The sequence below is a fragment of the Pongo pygmaeus genome, chromosome 10, assembly GCF_028885625.2.
Source record: "Pongo pygmaeus isolate AG05252 chromosome 10, NHGRI_mPonPyg2-v2.0_pri, whole genome shotgun sequence".
NCBI classification, from domain to species: Eukaryota; Metazoa; Chordata; class Mammalia; order Primates; family Hominidae; genus Pongo; species Pongo pygmaeus.
In genome coordinates, this window is record NC_072383.2 from 18,788,512 (window position 1) to 18,806,277 (window position 17,766).

The following is a 17,766-nucleotide window of genomic DNA, read 5'->3' on the forward strand; positions in this document are numbered from 1 at the left end:
AATGTGTTTGCTCTTGCTTCTCTAGTTCTTTTAATTGTGATGTTAGGGTGTCAATTTTGGATCTTTCCTGCTTTCTCTTGTGGGCATTTAGTGCTATAAATTTCCCTCTACACACTGCTTTGAATGCATCCCAGAGATTCTGGTATGTTGTGTCTTGGTTCTCGTTGGTTTCAAAGAACATCTTTATTTCTGCCTTCATTTCGTTATGTACCCAGTAGTCATTCAGGAGCAGGTTGTTCAGTTTCCATGTAGTTGAGCGGTTTTGAGTGAGATTCTTAATCCTGAGTTCTAGCTTGATTGCACTGTGATCTGAGAGACAGTTTGTTACAATTTCTGTTCTTTTACATTTATTGAGGAGAGCTTTACTTCCAAGTATATGGTCAATTTTGGAATAGGTGTGGTGTGGTGCTGAAAAAAATGTATATTCTGTTGATTTGGGGTGGAGAGTTCTGTAGATGTCTATTAGGTCGGCTTGGTGCAGAGCTGAGTTCAATTCCTGGGTATCCTTGTTGACTTTCTGTCTCGTTGATCTGTCTAATGTTGATAGTGGGGTGTTAAAGTCTCCCATTATTAATGTGTGGGAGTCTAAGTCTCTTTGTAGGTCACTCAGGACTTGCTTTATGAATCTGGGTGCTCCTGTATTGGGTGCATATATATTTAGGATAGTTAGCTCTTCTTGTTGAATTAATCCCTTTACCATTATGTAATGGCCTTCTTTGTCTCTTTTGATCTTTGTTGGTTTAAAGTCTGTTTTATCAGAGACTAGGATTGCAACCCCTGCCTTTTTTTGTTTTCCATTTGCTTGGTAGATCTTCCTGCATCCTTTTATTTTGAGCCTATGTGTGTCTCTGCACGTGAGATGGGTTTCCTGAATACAGCACACTGATGGGTCTTGAGTCTTTATCCAATTTGCCAGTCTGTGTCTTTTAATTGGAGCATTTAGTCCATTTACATTTAAAGTTAATATTGTTATGTGTGAATTTGATCCTGTCATTATGATGTTAGCTGGATATTTTGCTCGTTAGTTGATGCAGTCTCTTCCTAGTCTCGATGGTCTTTACATTTCGGTATGATTTTGCAGTGGCTGGTACCGGTGGTGCCTTTCCATGTTTAGCACTTCCTTCAGGAGCTCTTTTAGGGCAGGCCTGGTGGTGACAAAATCTCTCAGCATTTGCTTGTCTGTAAAGTATTTTATTTCTCCTTCACTTATGAAGCTTAGTTTGGCTGGATATGAAATTCTGGGTTGAAAATTCTTTTCTTTAAGAATGTTGAATATTGGCCCCCACTCTCTTCTGGCTTGTAGGGTTTCTGCCGAGAGATCCGCTGTTAGTCTGATGGGCTTCCCTTTGATGGTAACCCGACCTTTCTCTCTGGCTGCCCTTAACATTTTTTCCTTCATTTCAACTTTGGTGAATCCGACAATTATGTGTCTTGGAGTTGCTCTTCTCGAGGAGTATCTTTGTGGCGTTCTCTGTATTTCCTGAATCTGAATGTTGGCCTGCCTTGCTAGATTGGGGAAGTTCTCCTGGATAATATCCTGCAGAGTGTTTTCCAACTTGTTTCCATTCTCCCCGTCACTTTCAGGTACACCAATCAGACGTAGATTTGGTCTTTTCACATAGTCCCACATTTCTTGGAGGCTTTGCTCGTTTCTTTTTATTCTTTTTTCTCTAAACTTCCCTTCTCGCTTCATTTCATTCATTTCATCTTCCAGGGCTGATACCCTTTCTTCCATTTGATCGCATCAGCTCCTGAGGCTTCTGCATTCTTCACGTAGTTCTCGAGCCTTGGTTTTCAGCTCCATCAGCTCCTTTAAGCACTTCTCTGTATTGGTTATTCTAGTTATACATTCTTCTAAATTTTTTTCAAAGTTTTCAACTTCTTTGCCTTTGGTTTGAATATCCTCCCGTAGCTCGGAGTAATTTGATCGTCTGAAGCCTTCTTCTCTCAGCTCGTCAAAGTCATTCTCCGTCCAGCTTTGTTCCGTTGCTGGTGAGGAACTGCGTTCCTTTGGAGGAGGAGAGGTACTCTGGTTTTTAGAGTTTCCAGTTTTTCTGCTCTGTTTTTTCCCCATCTTTGTGGTTTTATCTACTTTTGGTCTTTGATGATGGTGATGTACAGATGGGTTTTTGGTGTGGATGTCCTTTCTGTCAGTTTTCCTTCTAACAGACAGAACCCTCAGCTGCAGGTCTGTTGGAGTACCTGGCCGGCCGTGTGAGGTGTCAGTCTGCCCCTGCTGGGGGGTGCCTCCCAGTTAGGCTGCTCGGGGGTCAGGGGTCAGGGACCCACTTGAGGAGGCAGTCAGCCCGTTCTTAGATCTCCAGCTCCGTGCTGGGAGAACCACTGCTCTCCTCACAGCTATAACAGCCATTCTAACAAGGGGGTAAAACAATATCTCATTGTTGTTTCGATTTGCATTGCTCTGATGACTAGTGATTTGAACATTTTTTCTATACTTCTTGGCCATTTGTATGTCTTCGTTTGAGAAAAGTCTATTCAGATTGCTTGCCCACTTTTTAACGGGATTAGTTGTTTTTTCGTTTTTAGTTTGTTTGTGTGTGTTTTTTTTTTTTTTTTTGCTGTTGAGTTTCTTTTATATTCTGCATAGTAGTTCTCGTTAGATTAACAGTTTGCAAATATTTTCTCCCATTCAACAGATTGTCTCTGTTGATTGTTTTGTTTGCTATGAAGGAGGTTTTTAGCTTAATATAGTCCTATTTGTGTATTTTTGTTTTTGTTGCCTGTGCTTTTGAGGTATTAGCCATAAAAAACTTGCCTACACCAATGTTCTGGAGCAATTATCTTATGCTTTCTTCTAGAAGTTCTATAATTTCCGGATTTAGGTTGAAGCCTTTAATGTACTTTGAGTTGATTTTTGTATACAGTGAGAGATAGGAGACTAGTTTCATTCTTCTGCATATGAATACTTGGATTTCTCAGCACCATTTATTGAAGAGGGTCTCTTTCCCCCAAAGTTTGCTCTCAACATCTTTGTCAAAAATCAGTAGGCTATAAATAAATGAATTTATTTTAGGGTCTTTTTACTCTGTTCCATTAGCCTATGTGTTTGTTTTCATATCAATATCATTTTACTTTGGTTACGATAACTTTGTAATATATTTTGAAGGCAAGTAGTGTGATGCCTGCAGCTCTGTTCTTTTTGCTCAAGATTGCATTCACTATTTGGGCTCTTTTTTACTTCCATACAAATTTTTGGCTTTTTTTTCTATTTCTGTGAAGAATGTTATTGGTAATTTGATAAGAATTGCTTTGAATCTGTAGATTGGGTAGTATGGTCAAAACAATGTTAATTCTTCTGATACACGAGCATGGGATGTATTTCCATTTATTTGTGTTCTATTCAATTTCTTTCATCAGAGATTTGTAGTTTTACTCGCAGAGGTCTTTTACTCCTTTGGTTAAGTTTACTTCCAGGGTTTTTCAGTGTGTGTGGCAGCTGTTGTAAATGGGATTTCCTTCTTAATTTTTTTCCAGTTAGTTATTGGTTCAAAAAAATGTTATTAATTTTTGTGTGTTGATTTGATATCCTGCAACTTTATTTAATTTATCAGTTTACAGAGTGTTTTGGTGGAATCTTCAGGTTTTTCTAAATATGAGATCCTGTCATCTGCAAAGAGGGACAACTTGACTTTCTCTTTTCCAATTTGGCTGCTTTTTATTTATATATTTTGCCCAATTGTTGTGTGTAGGACTTCCATTATTGTGCTGAGTAAGAGTGGTAAAGGTAGGCAACTTTGTCTTGTTCTAGTTCTTAAAGAAAAAACTTTCAGCTTTTCTTCATTCCGTTTGATATTAATGGTGGGTTTGTCATATTATTATGTTGAGGTAAGTTATATTTATACCTAGTTTGTTGAGAGTTTTTATTATCAAGAATGTTTAGTTTTATCAGATACTTTTTCTGTACCTATTGAGATGAACATTTGGTTTTTATTCTTCATTCTGTGGTCACGATGTATCATGTACATTGATTTGCATATGTTGAACCATCTTTGCATCCCTAGGATCTTACTTGATCATGGTGTACTATCTTTTTAATGTATAGTTGGATTCACTTTGCCAATATTTTCTTCAGGATGTTTGTGTTGATGTTCATTATCAGGACATTAATGTGTAGTTTTATTTTTTGTGGTGGCTTTGTCTGGTTTTGGTATCAGGGTAATGCTGGTTTTGTATAATGAATTAGGAAAATAATCCTCCCTCTTCAAATTTTGTGACGTTTGAAAATAATTTGTGTTAGTTCTTCTTTATAAGTTTGGTAGAATTCAGCAATAAAGCCATCTCATCCTGAGTTTTTCCTTGCTGAGAGACTTTTTATTACTGATTCAGTCTTATTTATTACTCATCATTGGTCTGTTCTGGTTTTCTGTTACAGCCTGAATCAATCTTGATAAGTTGTATGTGCTTATTGGATACATATAAATATGTATGTACTATTTCACATATAAAGAGAATAGTTATATGCTCTTGCTAAATTGATCCCACTGTTATTGAAGACAAACCTTAGTTGTCTCTTTTGTATTGTTTTTCACTTAGGTCTATTTTATCTGATATAAGTATAGCTACTTCTGCTTACTTTTGGTTTCTGTTTATGCAGAATATCTTTACATCCCTTCACTTTCAGTTTATATGTGTCTTTATAGGTGACGTTTCTTGTAGACAGCGTATAATTGGGTCATTTTTTAAAATCCATTCCACCAATTTGTATCTTTTAAGTGGGTAATTTAATTTCTTTATATTCAAGCTTATAATTGATAGGTGATGACTTATTCCTGTCATTTTCTTAATTGTTTTCTAATTATGTATATCTTTTGTTCCTTTCTTTCTCCCTCATTATTTAGCACTGCCATTTGGTGGTTTTCTGCAGTGGTAATATTTTAGTTCTTTTTCTTTCTCATTTTTGTGACTGCTCTAACAGTAAGTTTTATACTTTCATGTGCTTTCATGATGATAGATATTGTTTTTTCATTTCCAGATGTAGGCTTTCCTTAAGCATTTCTTGTAAGTCTGGTCTAGTGGTGATGAATTCTCTCAGTTTTTGCTTTCCAAGGAACAATTTCATATCTCCTTCATTTGGCAAGTATAACTTAGCTGGGTAGAGTATTCTTGGTTGACAGTGGTTTCTTTTTTTCTTTCATTGAGCATTTTGAATATATCATCTCATTCTTACATGGCCTGTAAAGTTTCTGCTGATAAATTTGCTGTTAGGCTGATGGGGATTTCCTTCCATGTGACTCAATGCTTTTCCCTTGCTGTTTTTATAATACTCTCTGTCCTTGACTTTTGACGGTTTGGCTACAGTGTGCAATGGAAAAGACCTTTTTGGGTTGAATCTATTTGGGGATTTTTGAACTTCCTATACATAGATTTCTAAATCCCTAGCAAAACTCGGGAAGTTTTCAGCTATTGTTTTATTATATAGGTCTGCTATGCCTTTGCCCATCTCCTCTCTTTATGGAACACCCAAAATGTGAATATTTGTTTGCTTTATGGTGTCCCATATGTCACATAGGCTTTCTTTATTTTTAAAAAAATTGTTTTTCTTTCTTTTTTTTTTTTTGTCTGACTGGGTTATTTCAAAAGACCTATTATGAAGTTCCAAAATTCTCTCTGCTTGATCTAGTCTATTGTTAAAGCTCTTTATTATATTTCTTATTTCATTCATTGAATCCTTTTGTTCCAGAATTTTTGTTTGTTCCTTATTTGTATCTCTTTGTTTACTCTCTTATTTAGATCCTGAATTGTTTTTATGATTTTTTTGTGCTGTTTGCTTGTGTTCTCTTGTATCTCACTGAGTTTTTTTCATATCATTATTTTAAAAAGTTATCTCATATCCTTTCTTTTCTTTGGAATTGGTGGCTGGAGAGTTTTTTGTTCTCTTGAGTATGTCATATTTCTTTGCTTTTTATATTTCTTATGTCTTTACACAAAATATATATGCTATTAGTGTAATAGTCACTTCTTCCAATTTTTTTGGATAGGCTTTCATAGAGGAAGAATTTTTCCTATAGATACATCTATAGTGTGGGTGGGTACAGAACTTTAGCTTTTTTTCTATTTGAATACACTAGTGATTTCTTGTGATTTCTTCAGCTGTAATCAGCATCAGTGATTTCTGTAATTTCCTCAGTGGCTTAGGCTACAGTTGTCAGTTCAGGCTGTGGTGAGGCTTTGCTAGGGACAAGGATACTGGGTGAATTAAACCTCAGCTCCCAGTGTGGTAGTGGTGGACCAACCATGGCTGTCTTTGGGCTCCTAGGTAGCCTATGTGGGCACTGGATTTAGCAGGTTCAGGTGAACTGATGCTTGGGCTCCCAGTTGACTTCCTTGGGTGCCAGCAGTGGCAGCAGAGAGCTGAGTGGATAGGCAGGTTTTGGGGCCCCTGGCAGTGCGCCTACAATCAGCAATGAAAGTAGCAGAGAAGAAGCAACACTCAGGCTCCCAGTAGGCTCACACTGGTACACTGGTGCTAGCAGTGGCAGTGAGAAGGTGGGCAAGCCAATCCCTAAGTCCCCCAGTGGCTTGTGTGAATGAATGGGTTTCAGCAGTAGTGGTGGTGCCATGCAACTCAGGCTTGTCCTCAGGCTCTATGATGGTGTTCACAGGTGTAGAATGTTATGGGTGGTCAGGGCGACCCTCAAGGCTCTGGATAGAGTGCTTGGGCATTGATGACAGGCATTTTGGGCCTGTTTTGCAGCTCCCTGATGGTGTTCATGTGCACCAGAAACAGTAGGCAGAGTAGCTCAATCCCCAGATCCCCACCTGGCATGCTTGGGTCCTGGTGGGTCTTTTGTCAGGCCATCTGATGTTTTGCTGGTGTGGTTCAGGCATAGACAGGGTGGCATGATCCCCAGGGACCTGGGCAGTGTAGTTGGGCACCAGGGGTGTAGCACTAGATAGGGCAGAACTGTCCTCAGGGTCCCCAATGGTACTTAGGAATACAAGCTGTGATGGGCAGGATGCAGTGATTCCCAGACCCATGGATATGTTTGGGTGCTGTGTTGCAGGCAGGCTAAGTCTTTTGTCAGGCTTCCTGTTGGTGCACATGCATGGCTGGGTGGCAGACGAGGCAGGGTGATTCCCAGGGTCCCAGACATTAGGCTTGGGCATGGGGTGGAGGGGCAGTGCTAACCAGAGCAGGCCTGTCCTCAGACCCCCCAGTGGTGCACACAGATGCAGCAGGCTGTGGTAGATGGGCCTAACGTATGTGATTTTAGTAATTTCTTTCTTTCTTTCTCTTTCTTTCTTTCTTCTTTCTCTTTCTTTTCTTTCCTTCTTTCTTTCTCTCTCTCTTTCTCTCTTTCTTCTTTCTTTCTCTCTCTATTTTCTCTTTCTCTCTCTTTCTTTCTTTCTGACAGAGTCTTACTCTGTCTCCCAGGCTGGAGTGCAGTGGCACGATGTTGGCTCACTGCAACCTCGGCCTCCCAAGCTATAAGTGATTCCCCTGCCTCAGCCTCCAGAGTAGCTGGGATTACAGGCACGCACCACCATGCCTGTCTAATTTTGAATTTTTCGTGGAGACAGCTCTTCACCACGTTGGTCAGGTTCACTCCTGATCTCCAGTGATCTACCCACCTTGGCCTCCCAAAGTGCTAGGATTACAGGCATAAGCCACCACGCCCAGCCTAAGTAATTTCTTATCTCAAAAATTTTATTGTAAGTCTTTCTGTCTCATTTAACTTAAAAATAATTCTTATTAGCTTCTATGTAAAACAATAAAATTTACTGTACTTAAAAGCTTTTGCTGAATAAATAATCATTGCATTGTCAGTAGTAAACCAGAAGTGCTTCCTGAGAAAATACTAGATAGTCTTTTTTAAAAATTCTGTTTGGGCCAATTGCTTACAGGATGGTCAAATTTTATATATTTGATTTAAATGAAACAATTTTTCTTATTATTTCATTGATGGTTGTCAAGGAACGTTAGAATTGAATGCTGAAAACATATTCTTAAAAAGAAAAAAGAAATTCTACAGTAATTAAAAATTTTACTTGGAAATAGTTATATATTTTAAAATTAAATTAAGAAGGTAGTATTCACCTCTTTTTTCATCACCTGCATTGATTAGAATGATCTTCCTATCTACTTGAGAGTCTTGTTTTTCTCTCTAGGACTCTCCTAGTAGAGATAATGCCTTCTTTTTATTAGAGTACAAAAATAGTTTTACAAAATTAAATCCTTTTAATTAAAATTCTAAAATAATCCTTTTCAAAAAACTTCCATTTTTTAAAAAAGTTCTAACTAATCTCATGACAATTTATATTAATTTATTCTTTTTTTTTTTTGAGATGGAGTCTTCACTCTGTCACCCAGGCTGGAGTGCAGTGGCACAATCTCGTCTCACTGCAACCTCTGCCTCCTGGGTTCAAGCAATTCTCTTGCCTCAGCCTCCTGAGTAGCTGGGACAACATGTGCATGCCTCCATGCCCAGCTAATTTTTGTATTTTTAGTAGAGATGAGGTTTCACCATGTTGGCCAGGCTGGTCTCAAATGCCTGACCTCTAGTGATCCACCCGCCTCGGCCTCCCAAAGTGCTGGGATTACAGGCGTGAGCTACCACGCCTGGCCCAATTTATATTAACTTGTTCATTAAACATTTGATTATAAATTGAAATAGTCTTGCACTCAGAGTAAAAATAAAACTATTAATTACCAATGAGAAAAAGACTAAGTCATAATACATACAGTTTTAAGTAATAGATTACACTCATTAGCAGTAAAACTGCATTGTATATATTGCTGGGGAAGAAGAGTCTTTTTTCTTCTCAGTGAAATTAAAGATTTCACTTAGCAAACCTGAACGAATTGATTACTTCCAGCAAATTTATTACAGCCTAAGACTTCAAATATTAAAATTCATTCCAACTTTTAAGACTTACTTTGAGCAAAGAAATAGGTAAAGTGCATTTCTCTTTTACATAACTCTACTCCTCCACTTATAAAATCACAGAACCATGGGGAGGATAGAAAGGAACATATCATAACTTTGAGCTATCTCACACACAGTAAAAAAGTGTGTTCTGTTAACAAATCATTCAATAAGAGTTTCTTGAATGACTTTAATTTCTTTTTTAATCTCCTTCATAGTGCTTCACCTAATATTCTATAATTAACTTTGGTTTACATCTTCAGTAAATAGCTAATGACCACAAAAATAGCACACCATACAAACCTGCATTTGGTCTTAATTCAATAACTCTGTGCTAGAACAAATGTCCTCATATGTAGATACTCTGTATACACCTTCACTTGAGAGTGAAATCCCAAAGAAAGACCTTGTGCTAAACAAAGTTTGTTTATTATGATTAAAAGCTACTTGTAAAAATGACAGCATATTTCAGCCCCAAGTTTTTTAAAAAGCTGAATTGCACAAGCATCATTAACTAATAAACTTGGTCAAAGGAATCTCGAAGCTGTTGCATGAGTGTTCCAAGAAGACATGGCAAATTACATGTGAAAGTAGGTACATAATTTAATATTATTGTAGATGTATAATACCAAAATACAGCTGCCACATTATTTTTGTTACCCAAAAGCACTGTCTATTTTTAGAAGGTAAGAATTATTAAATCTTCCCAGTTTTGAACTAATAAAAGTTTAAATGACCCAATGCTCCATTTTTCTTAAATAAAGTGATTAGAGAATTTTTGAATTACATGTTACTTCAAATTAGCTGAAATCACCTTAATAAGACAAAACATTACTCATTTATTGTTTTTTGTTTCTAAAGTCTGTAGTAGGATGTTTCTCCTCTGGAGATTTTGTGGGAAAAAACAATAATAAAAGCTTAGGATAGAATGAAGTCTGCATATTTGATCTCCTGGTATAATTACTAAATTTTATAAATTTCGGATACCATACCCCCCCAAAAAGAGCTCCTTGGGGCTCAGTATATATTTTTTGTGAAAGAAAAAAAGTTACAGTTTCACCATTGTTATATTTTTTTTACTGACTTTCTTAGTAACTTCATTTATATAGTTATGTTACTACTTGTCTTTTGTGACTGTGTAACTTAGTAGGGAGAGCATTGCAAACTTGAGAGTTGTTATAAAACTTTTTTCCAGATTTAAAAAAAAAACTTCTTTGCAGAATGTTCCATTTTTTGAATTTTAACAAATGCATATGTACTATATGTATGAAGAAAAATAACCATATTTGAGTGAGGAGGCATTAGGGATAGTTGCCTTTTTATAGGCTTGTAGGAAGTCTTAAGAAAAATAGGGCATTTGAATAGAAAGTTTCAGATCTCCTTGGTCCAAATCCCTCTTGAGCTTTAGCTGTTGGTATCAATTTATGTCCCATACAGGATTTTTGTTCAAAAGCTTGACCCTCCTCTACTAACCACCTCATGCCTAAAAGCCCTAGTTTTAGGATTGAACCTATTCTTGTCTCTTCAAAAGTCATAAAGTTTGACTTTTCCTATTCATAGCTCACTTGAAGACAAAATAACAATAAACTCAAGAAGCACTGGTTTAGTGAAACAACGTATCACTGATCTTTATCTATGCTGAGTCAGCTCCAAATACCACTTTGAGCACAAAATCCAGGGCTATTTTATTAGTTGCAAAGACCAGTTTACTCAAATTAAGGATATGGCAGATTTAACATTGTAGAAATTTTCGAGGGGCACATACCAAATGTGTGTACATGTGCCAAGTGTGCACATACACATAACTATCTGAAAAATACTCTGAGCAGTACTATAGTACTAATATTATGTTAATATTTTGTTATATTCACCTTACATTTCTGACTTAGTTATCCCAAAGATTTTAAGTCCAGCTTAGTTACTGAGTTTTCTTAAAGAAATATCTTCAGAAGCTGTCAGCAATCCTGGTTTTCAATATTTACAAAATCAAATAGAAATCGTTTATTTTCTATACATGAGTTTAATATTTCACAATACACCTCTGTGACTACTTCTTACATGTAAGAATAAAGAACATTTTAGCTTAATTCAAATTATATAAAACAAGCGTAAGTATTTATTCCAATGAAAGAGCATCGCTTTTAAATGTGGGTTTACAAGCAGCAGCTAGGGCAATGAGAATCAATATTCATAGTTTGAATGTTATTTAGGATGCTTACTTGCTCGTAAGACAAATTTGAGTACTTATCACTTTTTGGTGTTAAGGTCATTAATCTCTCTTTATATAAACATATTGCCTCAGAAATACTTTAAAATAACATGAGCTATTTAGGAATAGGAAATAAGGGTAATTATGTGGAAGAATTCAGCCTCTTAGTGTTCATCTTAAATGACAAGTATACTCATAATAGTTCCTAAGATAGTTAACTAGCAGATAGATGGAATCAAATATGTGTAGAGAGAATAAATAATTAATATACAGAAAGTTTGATTTCCTAGGATATGGGAAGAAAAAGCCTAAACTTTTTATTGTATCACAGACATTCAGTTCATTTAACAGCTGAAGTTTTATAGATGATTATTAAATAAAACATAGGTAGTGCTCATATTTGGAATGTTACCAGACTGAGAAAAACACCTGGTGTGTACAACCTTAAATGGATAATTCCTGTGCTCATGTTATAAGCATTGTAATTCCCAGTGTCGCCTTTTCTTAGAGCACAACCCTTCTCTCCACACTACCCACCTTACGGTCCGTGCCTTTCATTTCTCTTTCTCTTGGTATGGTAACCTTTCTACCCTTTTTGATATCTAGAATTCTCAAATAAAAATTCATTTTTTATTGCACTTACTTATTAAATTCCCACCTTTCTTTCTATTATTTAATGCTTTTTCTCTCTTTTCTTTTTCATTTTCTCTAGATAGCACCATTTAACAAATTTATCATGTAGGCCACATAAGAGTTTTAAATTTTCTACTAGCCACACTAACAAAATATGCAAAGAAACAGGTGGAAATAAATTTTAATACTACAGTTTCTTTAATTCAATATACCTCAAATATTATCATTTTAATGTGTAATCAAAATAAAGAAAATCATTGAGATGTTTCACATTATTTAATATGACAAGTCTTGAAAATCTAGTGTGTATTTTACATTTATAGCATATCTTAATTAAAAGTAGCCTCATTGCAAGTGATTAGTAGCTGCTTATATTCACTAACCGCTATACTAGACAGCATAGCTCTATATCATTAAACACAAACTGATCAAAATTGTAGTCTTGCCACGTATAGTGGTAAAAGGAGTAGTTCACAGCTCTTAGAAACTGTGACGGTTATTGGAAACTCTAATGTCCTTTAAACAACAGCAGAGATTTAATTTTAACTGATAATTCTAGTACAATATTATATTATGAAAATAATTTGACCTAGAATTCTAGAACTAACAATAAGCCAGCATTCAAGGACAATGTAAAAATAGACATTCTCAGAAATAAAAACATTTATGTCCATAAATTATCTCTCTAAAAAATTATCTGAAGATGTACTTCAACAAAATAAACAAAATAAACAATGAAGCCCTATGGAATACAGATCAATGGTTAACATAATTACTTAAAAAGTTCTAAAATATAGTAAAAAAAAAAAAGAAAAGAAATTAGTAGAGGCTCCTTTATCTATCTCTGCTTGCTTGACTTGCTGTATTAACACTCTTTATTTCCTTTACAAAACAGAATGATTAAGGCCCATAATTCATTGTTTGTTCTAGAAGAGTAGTTATCAAACATTTTGGTCTCAGAACCCTTTAAACTCACAAATTGTTGAGTACCCCAAAAAGAATTTGTGTGGACTTTGTCTATCAATATTTACCATGTTGGAAATTATAATTGAGAAATTTTTAAAATATGCATTTATTATTTGAATTAAAAATGATAAACTTATTACATGTAAATACACATAAAATATTTTTATTATAAATACTATATATTGCAAAACAAAAATAATTTGTGAGGAATGTAGCATTGTTATGTGTTTAGAAATCTTTTAAATGTCTGGTTTAATTAAGACCATTGACTGTTCTTATATTCAGTCTGTTGCCCTATGATGATTGAGTGGAGGTATATAAAGAAAATTTAGCCTCACACAAATATGGTTTCCAGAAAAGATAAATATCTTAGTAGTCTTTTCAGATAATTGTGAACATCTTTCTTTGATACTACACCAAAATCAACAAGTAATAGTCTTTTAAAATTTAGATACAATGTGGAATATTTAAAAAATCAATAATTTTCACACTAGGCTACTTAGAGTCCATTGGTCTGTCTTGCCCTATTGATAAACCTTTTTTTACCCATGCAAGATTTGAAGCATCATGGATTGTCATTTAGACAAATATGTTCATTGGATTCTGCAGATCTTCCAAATGTTTCCATACTTTATCATAAAATATCAAAAAGTCCATTTTTTAATATTAGCATTTTTCTCACCAGAAAAGTCTGTAACTATTGGTTAGCCGGCAAGCTCATAGTGGAAAATACAAATTTTACAAAATTCTTATTTCTGAAGTTGTTTTCCTTAAAGTGACAAGCTTAGCTTGTTCATTTTTGACTGCCAAACACCTGTCTGAATAACCACAGTTTGCCTGTAATTCTCTCATGTAATAAAATTGTTTCATGAAAAAAGTTACTTATCTTGCCACTCAAGCAATTACAAGAGGGCTTTTCCTGAAGACAACTTCTATATTATAGTATGCAGAAGTGCTTTAACTGTTTTTCCTATATGTTCATATAGACAATTAAAGACACATGTATTTAAGGATTTAGATTTAACAAAATTAATAATTTTTACCATTTTATCAAGGATATTTTTAAGTGACACTGATTTTTATTTCCTACAAGTGCATGTACACCCTGGAAATGTCTCTTGTAGCTCCAGGGTTTTGTAGACAACATTTCGATAACTACTTCTCTAGCATAATAGTTTACTATAAAGTATATTATGCCCATGCACTTTTGCTTCTGTAAGTTGAGTTGCAAATGTACCTAGAGTCAGTTGTGTTTATTCCTGAACCTTTTTATGCCAGTTCTATTGTTATTTTATTTAGGTAAGTAAATGAAGTATTTACAGAGTGTTGAAATATGAGTGAAGAAAGTCAGTGTTTCTATGAAAATTAAGTTAAAATTTTTAAAAGATAATTAATAAAGGAGAGCCATTAAAATCTATTGTTGCTGAATTCAATGTAGAGGAAACAACTTAGACTAGAAAAATAATTATAAAAATCTAAAATGATTTTCCATTCAAGTTGTTCTTTGACTCTAAGAATTTGCTCCACATTTAAGAAAGTAGAATAGGCAATTAAAGATAATTACTTATAGATTTGTTTTATATCAGAAAGACGACACAAAATCGTTATCAACTGACCCTTCATCCAATAGCAAAGACTTGATGCTAATATCAGAATTTTGGCTAGTAAGAGGCTATGTAGTTATGTTTAGTTTAAAAATAAACTATTTTTAAGATATCTGTCTTCTTTATAATTCCCAACTTTAACTTTTTTGATCAACTAATCTACTACTTTTTATATTTCATCAAGTAAGTGATAAAAGAATCTGGAGCTAATATTTGAAGTGATCTCTACTTGAGCAGTTGTAAGGTTCTAAGAGAGAACTGAATTGAAGTCATATTAAGCTCTAAATTTTATTTCAGAGTGTCTGTCACATAGTAATTAAATTGAGATTGCAATAGAAAAGCTTTAAGATATGTTTCATTTTCATTTAAAAAGGCGACCACCAGAAAGTAAAAATATGCTTATGAATCTCAAGCCTCTAAAGATAAATAGAGAAAGAAGAGACTCAAAAATGGCTCAAATAATCCCAACAAATGAAAGGAAATAATTCTAAAAGAAAAAATATAGTTAATATAAACCGAAAATAATATAGCAGAAGGCATTACTATAACTTGGATAGCTGAGACTTCTCTGATTAAAAGTCAAAGTCTCAAAAATGAATTAAAAGGAATTTATAGGCTAGAGACATGACTAAAATAAGATTGTCTCATTTATAATAGAAATTTGTGTGTTACCTATTTATTTCAGTCTACAAAGAAAGTATAATAAGCTCTTGGTAATAGTTTTTCCAGAAAAAGGGAAAGGGAAGAATTTTTCTTATCTCTTTTATTTTGCAGAGTTGAATAAAATTTGGATGTATCCCATGAGAATATATTCCTATAATGTAATTTGAAAAAAATTATAGAGGAAAAAGACTCTTTCAACATCTGTTATTATCCCCAATCTGATAATTATGGTGCCAGATTCCACCATATACACACACATACAGACACACACACACACACACACAAGGACACACACAATGAAGCAAAGGTAAGGAAAGAACTAAGACCTAGTTTTTGAAAGCAGTAAAATTGGCAGATGTAGCAAATAAAAATATAGAATATCGTTTTATTTCAAAGTCATAAATATTTTTAGTATACGTTTCATGTAGTATTTTATATGTAGTTATATTAAAGCTGTATATATATACTCATATACACACACACCTAAACAGTATTAACGTATTATATCTATGTATCTATCTATATCTATATATCTCTATCTATATATAGAGAGAGACACACACATATATACACCTATATGGTATAAAGGGGTGTGTGTGTGTGTGTGTGTGTGTGTGTGTGTATGAAAATATACAAAGAAACAGGTGGAAATAAATTTTAATACTACAGTATATGTGTACATACATGTATACACACACCTTTAGTGTAAATATGTATCAAATACTGCATGAAATATATACTAAAATATTCATTCATTGTTTCTCTGTAATTTATAGATACCAGATGTATTAGTCAGGGTTCTCTAGAGAGACAGAACTAATAGGACAGATGTGTATATATAAAGGCGAGTTTATTAAGGAGTATTGACTTACACTGTCACAAGGTGAGATCTCACAATAGGCCATCTGCAAGCTAAAGAGCAAGAAAGCCAATCCGAGTCCCAAAATCTCAAAAGTAGGGAAGCTGACAATGCAGCCTTCAGTCTGTGGATGAAAGTCCAAGAGTCCCAAAGCTGAAGAACTTGGAATCTGATGTTTGAGAGCAGGAAGCATCCAGCATGGGAGAAAGATGTAGGCTGGAAGGCTAAGCCAGTCTAGTCCTTCCACATTTCTCTGCCTGCTTTTATCCTAGCCATGCTGGCAGCTGTTTAAATTGTGCCCATCCAGATTAAGGATGAGCCTGCCTTGCCCAATCCACAGATTCATATGTTAACCTCATTTGGCAACACACTCACAAACACACCCAGGAACAATACTTTGCATCCTTCAATCCAATCAAGTTGACACTCAGTATTAACCATCACACTAGACATCAAGTATATTATCTGGCAATTCTAGGAAGAAGTATACACACAGGTGGATAAAGTAAAGAAAGTCAGTTTAAGTAAGCACGCAGTAGCCATACATGAGGCTGAAGTCATTGCACTAGTGTCCAGAGTGCAGTATCAAGACTTCAACATACAGAGAAAAGGAATCTTTGAAAGCAAGATGGGCCACTATTCTTAAGTCACTTCCCATAGCAGGAACAGGAAAACAAAGCTCTTGGCATGGAAAAAAGACTTGAGCAGAGGGAGATGAAAGGACAGGAACTTGAGTACATGTGATAGATTGTGAGGCTGACCCTTGAAGCAGACCTTTGGGAAGGAGGAAGGAGAAATCAGTAGTTCCAAGAACAAGTGAAGAAAAGCAGTGGACATGCCTTTTGTCTAGATTGGCCATGAAAACAACTTAGGGAACAGTGTAAGAGCCCTATGGATACCCCAGGGACAAGAATCTAGGTTAGACTAACAGTTGGGATAGGAACAGGCATTGAACATATGTCATGAACACACTAACATTCACCATTTTGGCTAGCAGATAGGTACTAAGTTTCTTAAGTATTAAAGCAACGTTAAAATAGAAACATTTAAAAAGAATTAACTACATAGCATAGTAAATTCTATATAATTATTCTACATAATTCTATATATTTTTGTTAATTCATTTTACAGATTAATGGTCTATTTGTCTGGCATTGTTGGAAACAAGTTATCCCAAATATTTACTGAATTTTCCATACAAGTAAAATTATCATCTAAGGATTACAAGTATCTAATATACTTTTTTTCTCCTGAAATCCTTCATGTTTAAGGTCCTTTAAACAATGTACATTAACATAACTCATCCTCTTCTCAGTGACTAAAAGTCACCAGAGATATCAAAATTTAAAGCTGTAAAGGGACTTATATAGTAGAAGCCCTTCATTTCACAGAACAATCAAATTTTATTTATAAGAAAAATGTTGCAAAATAGTAATTCATTGTGCTCTTCAGTTAATTTGTGCTTGGTAAATATTTATAGGCAAAAAAAGAAAGAGAAAGGAAGGAAGACAAAGAAATATAATAATGCCAGTAGAAATTTCTGAAATAGGTATAATTTTTTTGTTTATTCTGCTTGCTAACCCTTTGATGTAGACATTACTATTCCAACTCTAAAAGAGAAAATATTGGGTTTCAGATGGTTTAGTTTAATTGGCCTTCCTAAGGTCATCGAGCTAGTAAAACTGTCTCTAAAGCTCATGACATTTTCACCACATTCCAGTGCTTTCTTAAGACAAGGTCCCCACACAGACATAATGGCATCAGTTAGACCACCCAGAAGCATGCTGTCATCAGCTTTGAACTCTGAGATGGCTGGGTAAAACTAACTTAGAATATGCAAAGTCTTATTTGTTAAAATTTATTGTGATAATTCTAAAGGTGTCTAATCATTTAATCATTTTCTAACTTATTAATGCACATAAAAATAATTTCACGTCTCATCAT

At 34.8% G+C, this 17,766-nt stretch overlaps 1 protein-coding gene across 1 annotated transcript in view; it reads left to right on the forward strand.

Moving 5' to 3' along the window:
• PIK3C2G (phosphatidylinositol-4-phosphate 3-kinase catalytic subunit type 2 gamma) overlaps window positions 1–17,766 on the forward strand; it is a 379,881-nt gene that overhangs the window by 19,665 nt on the left and 342,450 nt on the right. The gene's annotated exons all lie outside the window — the stretch shown is intronic.